Below are 8,103 nucleotides of genomic sequence, written 5' to 3'. Positions count from 1 at the left end.
TCCCTGCCTCGTGGCCTCCTCACTTCTTTCTTGACGTCTACTCCAATTCCCTTGAATCACGTTTGTTCCAAAAATAACTCTCCCGAAGGTTTTATTTCGTTTGGATTCCGTTTGATATTCCTTTTCTGCGAAACACTGAAATAGGAAAAAAAACAGCAATTTGCACTGGGTCTTGGGTTAGTAGGTTAGTCCCAAAAATAATATAAAAGTGTATAATAAATCCCATTAAACATCCAAAACAGATAATATAATAGCACAGAACAATCAAAAATTATAGATACGTTGGAGACGTATCAAGCGTCCTCAAGCTTAATTCCTGCTCGTCCTCGAGTAGGTAAATGATAAAAACAGAATTTTTGATGTGAATGCTACCTAGCATAATTCTCAATGTAATTTTATTTATTGTGGCATAAATATTCAGATCCGAAAGATTCAAGACAAAAGTTTAATATTGACATAAAAATAATAATACTTCAAGCACTAACTAAGCAATCATGTCTTCTCAAAATAACATGGCAAAAGAAAGTTCATCCCTACAAAATCATATAGTTTGGTCATGCTCTATTTTCGTCACACAAGAATGCTCTCATCATGCACAACCCCTATGACAAGCCAAGCAGTTGTTTCGTACTTTAGTAATCTCAAACTTTTTTCAACTTTCATGCAATACATGAGCGTGAGCCATGGATATAGCACTATGGGTGGAATAGAATATAATGATGGGGGTTATGTGGAGAAGACAAAAAGGAGAAAGTCTCACATCGACCCGGCTAATCAACGGGCTAGGGAGATGCCCATCAATTGATGTTAATGCAAGGAGTAGGGATTGCCATGCAACGGATGCACTAGAGCTATGAATGTATGAAAGCTCAACAAAAGAAACTAAGTGGGTGTGCATCCAACTTGCTTGCTCACGAAGACCTAGGGCGTTTGAGGAAGCCCATTGTTGGAATATATAAGCCAAGTTCTATAATGAAAAATTCCCACTAGTATATGAAAGTGACAAAACAAGAGACTCTCTATCATAAAGATCATGGTGCTACTTTGAAGCACAAGTGTGGAAAAATATAGTAGCATTGTCCCTTTTTATTTCTTTTTATTTCTTTTTTGGGCCCTTCTTTTTTTATTTGGCCTTTCTTCTTTTTTTATTTGGGACAATGCTCTATTAATGATGGTCATCACACTTCTATTTATTTACAACTCAATGATTACAACTCGATACTAGAACAAAGTATGACTCTATATGAGTGCCTCCGGCGGTGTACCGGAAAGGGAAATGAATCAAGAGTGACATGTATGATAAATTATGCATGGTGGCTTTTCCACAAATACGATGTCAACTACATGATCATGCAAGGCAATATGACAATGATGAATCGTGTCATAATAAATGAAACGGTGGAAAGTTGCATGACAATATATCTCGGAATGGCTATGGAAATGCCATAATAGGTAGGTATGGTGGCTGTTTTGAGGAAGATATAAGGAGGTTTATGTGTGATAGAGCGTATCATATCACGGGGTTTGGATGCACCGGCGAAGTTTGCACCAACTCTCAAGGTGAGAAAGGGCAATGCACGGTACCGAAGAGGCTAGCAATGATGGAAAGGTGAGAGTGCGTATAATCCATGGACTCAACATTAGTCATAAAGAACTCACATACTTATTGCAAAAATCTACAAGTCATCAAAAACCAAGCATTACACGCATGCTCCTAGGGGGATAGATGTTGGGAAAGTAGTAATTTCAAAGAATTTCCTACGCACACGCAAGATCACGGTGATGCATAGCAACGAGAGGGAAGAGTGTCATCCACGTACCCTCGTACACCGTTAAGCGGAAGCGTTATAACAACGTGGTTGGTGTAGTCGTACGTCTTCACGGTCGACCGATCCTCAGCACCGAACGTACGGCACCTCCGCGTTCAGCACACGTTCAACTCGGTGACGTCCCACGAACTCACGATCTAGTAGAGATCGAGGGAGAGTTTCGTCAGCACGACGGCGTGGTGACGATGTTTGATGAAGCTACCGACACAGGGCTTCGCCTAAGCACCGCTATGATATGACCGAGGTGGATTATGTGGAGTGGGACACCGCACACGGCTAAGAGATCAACAGATCAATTGTTGTGTCTATGGGGTGCCCCTGCCCCCGTATATAAATGAGCTAGGGGGGAGGCGGACGGCCAAGGAGGAGGGCGCGCCAAGGGGGGAGTCCTACTCCCACCGGGAGTAGGACTCCCTCTTTTCCTAGTTGGAGTAGGAGAGGAGAAGGAAGGGAGAGAGGAAGAGAAGGAAAGGGGGGCGCCGCCCCCCTCCTTGTCCAATTCGGACTAGAGGGGGAGGGGGCGCACGGCTGCCCTTGGCCGCCCCTCCTCTTCTCCCACTAAGGCCCATTAGGCCCAATATACTCCCCGGGGGGTTCCCGTAACCCCCCGGTACTCCGGTAAATGACCGAAACCTCCCGAAACACTTACGGTGTCTGAACATAGTCATCCAATATATCGATCTTTACGTCTCGACCATTTCGAGACTCCTCATCATGTCCGTGATCATATCCGGGACTCCGAACTACCTTCAGTACATCAAAACACAAAAAACTCATAATACCGATCGTCACAGAACTTTAAGCATGCGGACCCTACGGGTTCGAGAACTATGCAGACATGACCGAGACATGTCTCCGGTTAATAACCAATAGCGGAACCTGGATGCTCATATTGGTTCCTACATATTCTACGAAGATCTTTATCGGTCAAACCGCATAACAATATACATTGTTCCCTTTGTGATTGGTATGTTACTTGCCCGAGATTTGATCTTCGGTATCTCAATACCTAGTTCAATCTCGTTACCGGCAAGTCTCTTTACTCGTTCCGTAATACAACATCCCGCAACTAACTCATTAGTCACAATGCTTGCAAGGCTTATAGTGATGTGCATTACCGAGAGGGCCCAGAGATACCTCTCCGACAATCGGAGTGACAAATCCTATTCTTGATCTATGCCAACTCCACGAACACCATCGGAGACACCTGTAGAGAACCTTTATAATCAACCAGTTACGTTGTGACGTTTGGTAGCACACAAAGTGTTCCTCCGGTATTCGGGAGTTGCATAATCTCATAGTCATAGGAACATGTATACGTCATGAAGAAGCAATAACGGTAAACTTAAACAATCAAGTGCTAAGCTAATGAAATGGGTCAAGTCAATCACATCATTCTCCTAATGATGTGACCCCGTTGATCAAATGACAACTCATGTCTATGGCTAGGAAACTCAACCATCTTTGATCAACGAGCTAGCCAAGTAGAGGCATACTAGTGACACTATGTTTGTCTATGTATTCACACATGTATTATGTTTCCGGTTAATACAATTATAGCATGAATAATAAACATTTATCATGATATGAGGAAATAAATAATAACTTTATTATTGCCTCTAGGGCATATTTCCTTCAGTCTCCCACTTGCACTAGAGTCAATAATCTAGATTACACAGTAATGATTCTAACACCCATGGAGTCTTGGTGCTGATCATGTTTTGCTCGTGGAAGAGGCTTAGTCAATGGGTCTGCAACATTCAGATCCGTATGTATCTTGCAAATCTCTATGTGTCCCACCTGGACTTGATCCTGGATGGATTGAAGCGTCTCTTGATGTGCTTGGTTCTCTTGTGAAATCTGGATTCCTTTGCCAAGGCAATTGCACCAGTATTGTCACAAAAGATTTTCATTGGACCCGATGCACTAGGTATGACACCTAGATCGGATATGAACTCCTTCATCCAGACTCCTTCATTTAATGCTTCTGAAGCAGCTATGTACTCCGCTTCAAACGTAGATCCCGCCATGACGCTTTGTTTAGAACTGCACCAACTGACAGCTCCACCGTTCAATATAAACACATATCCGGTTTGCGATTTAGAATCGTCCAGTTCAATGTCAAAGCTTGCATCGATGTAACCATTTAAGACGAGCTCTTTGTCACCTCGATAAACGAGAAACATATCCTTAGTCCTCTTTAGGTACTTCAGGATGTTCTTGACCGCTGTCCAGTGATCCACTCCTGGATTACTTTGGTACCTCCCTGCTAAACTAATAGCAAGGCACTCATCAGGTCTGGTACACAACATTGCATACGTGATAGAGCCTATGGCTGAAGCATAGAGAACACTTTTCATTTTCTCTCTATCTTCTACAGTGGTCGGGCATTGAGTCTGACTCAACTTTACACCTTGTAACACAGTCAAGAACCCTTTCTTTGCTTGATCCATTTTGAAATTTTTCAAATTTTTGTCAAGGTATGTACTTTGTGAAAGTCCAATTAAGTGTCTTGATCTATTTCTATAGATCTTGATGCCCAATATGTAAGCAGCTTCACCGAGGTCCTTCATTGAAAAACTCTTATTCAAGTATCCTTTTATGCTATCCAAAAATTCTATATCATTTCCAATCAACAATATGTCATCCACATATAATATTAGAAATGCTACAGAGCTCCCACTCACTTTCTTGTAAATACAAGCTTCTCCAAAAGTCTGTATAAAACCATATGCTTTGATCACACTATCAAAACGTTTATTCCAACTCCGAGAGGCTTGCACTAGTCCATAAATGGATCGCTGGAGCTTGCACACTTTGTTAGTACTCTTTGGATCGATAAAACCTTTAGGTTGCATCATATACAACTCTTCTTCCAGAAATCCATTCAGGAATGCGTCTTGACATCCATTTGCCAAATTTCATAATCATAAAATGCGGCAATTGCTAACATGATTCAAACGGACTTAAGCATCGCTACGGGTGAGAAGGTCTCATCGTAGTCAACTCCTTGAACTTGTCGAAAACCTTTTGCAACAAGTCGAGCTTTGTAGACAGTAACGTTACCGTCAGCATCAGTCTTCTTCTTGAAGATCCATTTATTCTCGATGGCTTGCTGATCATCGGGCAAGTCAACCAAAGTCCACACTTTGTTCTCATACATGGATCCCATCTCAGATTTCATGGCTTCAAGCCATTTTGCGGAATCTAGGCTCATCATCGCTTCCTCATAGTTCGTAGGCTCGTCATGGTCAAGTAACATGACCTACAAAACAAGATTACCGTACCACTTTGGTGCGGGTCTTACTCTGGTTGACCTACGAGGTTCGGTAGTAACTTGATCTGAAGTTTCATGATCAACATCATTAGCTTCCTCACTAATTGGTGTAGGTGTCACAGGAACCGGTTTCTGTGATGAACTACTTTCCAATAAGGGAGCAGGTACAGTTACCTCATCAAGTTCTACTTTCCTCCCACTCACTTCTTTCGAGAGAAACTCCTTCTCTAGAAAGGATCCATTCTTAGCAACGAATGTCTTGCCTTCAGATCTGTGATAAAAGGTGTACCCAACAGTTTCCTTTGGGTATACTATGAAGACACATTTCTCTGATTTGGGTTCGAGCTTATCAGGTTGAAGCTTTTTCACATAAGCATCGCAGCCCCAAACTTTAAGAAACGTGTCAGGACCGGGTTTTCGGGATATTAATTTCCCAAAAAATGGCCCTTGTGCTCACCAGCCCCAGGATTACTGTTAGCTGATGAGACACCAACTTGATACATAAACTCCAAGCAAAATACAAAATGTGTAGTACAAGACCATCCTGGCCTATGAGTACAACAAATGGCTTCTAGTGGTTGATGGCTGAAGCGGTTTGTGGTTCATCAGCGTCTATGGGACTCCATTTCCCACAGGAACAGCTGACCTGGATAACTCCTATCTTCGCGAGGCTGCTATCACCATTGCGTAGGTTCCGGGGTTGTCATCGCAACGCTCCTCTCCACGCAAGAAATCTGGCCAAGACAATAGCCAGGGACAAGCTAGTGAGTACTTTGAATGTACTCGCAAACATTATGAACATAGGTATAATTTAACAATTGATAATCATGCTCCGAAATATTTCATGATCACAACGTCAGTCACAAAATAAGAATCCATAATGCACGCAAGCAGGTTATTCATATACAACATGAATATGTAATAAGGGAGTAGAAATAGAATGCACCAATCGGGTGTCTGAAGCGACGCCTCGAAAGGATAATAATATAAAGCATGCCTCAGTCAGGCGTCTGAGCGACGTCACATAAAGGGCTTTTAAAGGAGGTAAGTAGCAAACATGCCACAGTCGGGCGTCTGTGCGACACCACATAAAGGGCTTATAAAGTAAATGAATAGCAATCATGCCACAGTCGGGCGTCTCCGCGACACCACATAAAGGGCTTATAAAGTAAATGAATAGCAAGCATGCCACAGTCGGGCGTCTCAGCGACACCACATAAAGGGCTTATAAAGTAAATGAATAGCAAGCATGCCACAGTTGGGCGTCTCCGCGACACCACATAAAGGGCTTATATGAGAGTAGTCACAGTGAATATCCAGGAGGTAGGACCGTCCCAGGGATACTCAATATTTCAATGATGTAAATGGTTAGTTCATAATAATAGTAATCATCATCATCATAAGTCACAAGTCATGATCCATGTTCTGGTTTAGCAATTTTTCCTCCGAAGACCGACACTAAGACCGACACTTGACCCGTCCCAGACTGTAGTCCTTAACTATGGACACAGCTATTCGAATAGATATAATCTCTGTAGAGGGTGTACTCTTTACCCACGAGTAACGGATTCCTTTAGTCCATCGGGACTAATTCCGTCTACGGTCTTTTTAATTGAAAACACACCTGACCGCACACACCAGCCTAACTTACCGGTGTCTGGAATCACCCACGACACCCATTAAGCAAAACTCTAAGTGGGGAGGCTACAACCTCGAATAGCATGGGATCACAAAATTTATAACACGCGCAAACTAGGGGAACTAGCCCCTTCGGCTCCAACTGAAAACACCCATGCCCCAGACCAGGTGGCATGCCTCGGATGCAGCCGGTATCTTCCACCATGGCCTCTCTGTATGGTGTGTGTTCTAGGAAAGGGGTTGACAACTTACTGAACCGTACCCTACCTATGGCAGGGACAAGTGGTAGTACGAAACAAGTATGGGGGTTACTGGAACAAGACTCGATCTATGGTCGACTCAGGAGGTTAAAGCATTTCCTGCATGATAAGTATAAGTAATATATTTCACCCCATCAGACAGAATCACCACTCATCATACCTCCCCATGCCCTACCGGACATAACCGTCTCGACGAAGGATTAGGGACAAGCTCGTGTCTACCCAAGACAGAGGCTTTCCCGGATTCCTTCCGGTAGGCATGAAAGGCATACGAGGGTAGTCACTATCAGAAGCATATCAAAATCCCAATAGCAAGGAATCATCATTATGCACTCATGAATACGATCGTGACACCACATAAAATACCGAATACTTCACGTCAAGGTGGTGTCTTATTTGCATCAAATGACACACAACAAATATTATGCCGTGGTTCAGAATGCTTGCCTTCAAGAGTATGCAAGTGGGGGTGCATTTTTTGAAAGTTGCCTCCCTCTCCAAAATCCTATTTAAGAAAAATTTAAATTAACACATAGTTTCAAAACAGTACAAAAAAGTTGCTTGGAAAATTTTCAAATAAATATGAAAATAAACTAGACAAAATTTGAGGAACAACAGAAAAAGAATCAAATCAATTGGACTTATATTTTAAAAGTTATAGCCAGTCAAAGTTTAGTCAAAATCTGTTTTTAATAAAAATCAGAAAAAGAAAACGTTTCGGGGAGCTTACGCTTTTCACTTAGCGAAGACGTATTCGGTGGAATACGTCTCCACTTAAACCAGCGCGAGCCGTCGCTGTGTCGCTGACAGTGGGTCCCTTGGGCCCACTGGTCAGGTTTGACCAGTCGCCCGCGCCTCCTTCTTCCTCTGTCCGAGCGGAGGCGGAGCTCCAGCGATCAACACCGGCGATTGGTGGCTCCTCGTGGGGCTCCGACGGCGGGAACAGGTTCACTGCATTAGGGCGATCCTCCCGGTGGTCGAGGGGGCCGCGGGGACGAAGGGAGCCGCCGGCGGCGAGCTCTGCGGCGGACGGTGGTTTCGGGAGAAATGGGGCCTCGAGCTACGGTGGCTCCCAGTCGAAGCTGAGAGGTTGGGTGGC

Source organism: Triticum urartu, chromosome 6 (genome assembly GCF_003073215.2).
Source record: "Triticum urartu cultivar G1812 chromosome 6, Tu2.1, whole genome shotgun sequence".
In the NCBI taxonomy this organism is placed as follows: Eukaryota; Viridiplantae; Streptophyta; class Magnoliopsida; order Poales; family Poaceae; genus Triticum; species Triticum urartu.
The sequence above is the reverse complement of the archived record's forward strand: the minus strand, read 5'-3'. Positions refer to the sequence as shown.